The following is a 1,369-nucleotide window of genomic DNA, read 5'->3' as shown; positions in this document are numbered from 1 at the left end:
AGCCTGTGGGCCACAGAAGCCCAGGGGTCACAGAAGCCCGGAGGCAGAAGCTGTGGGAGCAGAAGCCATGGGCTGCTTCCCCACACCTGGAGCCACCCTACTGGTGGGATGTTGTAGCTCCGGAAGGGCTGGGCCGGTGTCCCTCTGCCCCCTGCACCACCTCCAGGGTCCGCACACAGCCTGGCACGTAGCAGGTGCTCTACAAACCGTGAGGACATACATTCTCTGGTATCTGCTCTCAGGCCAGGCCCTGACCTGTCACCATCCCCTCCTGTCAGAGGTCTTGACCCTTTTCACCTGGTGAAACCCCAGAGACCTGGGGTGAGTTCACACAGGGGTCTCTGCACCCCTTTACTTGGTTAAGGACAGTCTCAGGTTGTGACCCTCCTGGCTCGGCCTACCGAGGAGCTGGGACCACAGGGGCGTGCCACCGTGCCCAACTGTTAGGGTGGCCATGAAATGAACAGGGCGCCATGTGGCCTCAGCCTGCTGAGTAGTGGGGTCTGCCTCCCAGCAGGGCAGCTCCTAAAGAGCTGCGTGTGGCAGCCTGACTCGTGTGGCCGGTCACAGCTATTCTAGCCTTCGCACGGAGCCATCTTCCCAGGAGTGCTGCTTGTTCTGCGGGGCCGAGGGGGCTAGGGTCCGCCCTCCACATAGATGGGTGTTACTGTGTGGTGCTTTGATAGCGGTCACTCGCATTCTATTCTTTTTTCCCAAAGAGAAATTTTTGCTAATAGGGTGTGTGTGCTTGCCAAAGAGACAGAGAGAGAGAGAGAGAGTGAGAGTGAGAGCGAGAGCGAGAGCGAGAGCGAGAGCGAGAGAGAGAGAAAGTGAGAAATCACCCCCGGGGGGATGGCCACACTGCAGTCCCTTCTCCTCCATTCTCCTGTAGGGATTTTGGGCATGCATGCACATGCACCTGGCATAAGTTTCAAGCCATCAGGTGTGGGAATCAAACCGTGGTTGACCATGTGGAAGTCCAGTGACATAACCATTAGACCATCTGCTGGTCCCTGCCGCATTCGTATTCAATTTCCATCATTTAAAGGAAGCTCTGCTGGAACCCTAACGGCCAGGCATCACCAAAGCCATGGATGGGGCCGTGCGTGGACGCCTGCCCCCCTCGGGAATGGTAACAGCCCCAGGTGTGGAGGGCAGAAGGAAGGACGCCGCTGAACTGGCACAGCTCACCGCTGTCGGGAGGCCGAGTCGCAGCAGTGCCAGCCCGAGCCGCGCGCGCTGTGCACGGTGTCCCGTTTGCATCACGCGTGGAATCTCCACACTGTCCCTGAGAGGCGGGCGTGGGAACTGCCACCCCCAGTCCACAGAGGCAGAGGCCGCAGCCGAGGGGCAGAGAACGCAGGTGGGG

At 59.8% G+C, this 1,369-nt stretch overlaps 1 protein-coding gene across 1 annotated transcript in view; it reads right to left on the bottom strand.

Moving 5' to 3' along the window:
* SDK2 (sidekick cell adhesion molecule 2) overlaps positions 1-1,369 on the bottom strand; it is a 131,090-nt gene that overhangs the window by 81,480 nt on the left and 48,241 nt on the right.

The sequence above is a fragment of the Tupaia chinensis genome, unplaced genomic scaffold (genome assembly GCF_000334495.1).
Source record: "Tupaia chinensis unplaced genomic scaffold, TupChi_1.0 Scaffold000159_1, whole genome shotgun sequence".
In the NCBI taxonomy this organism is placed as follows: Eukaryota; Metazoa; Chordata; class Mammalia; order Scandentia; family Tupaiidae; genus Tupaia; species Tupaia belangeri.
The sequence above is the reverse complement of the archived record's forward strand: the minus strand, read 5'-3'. Positions and strand labels throughout refer to the sequence as shown.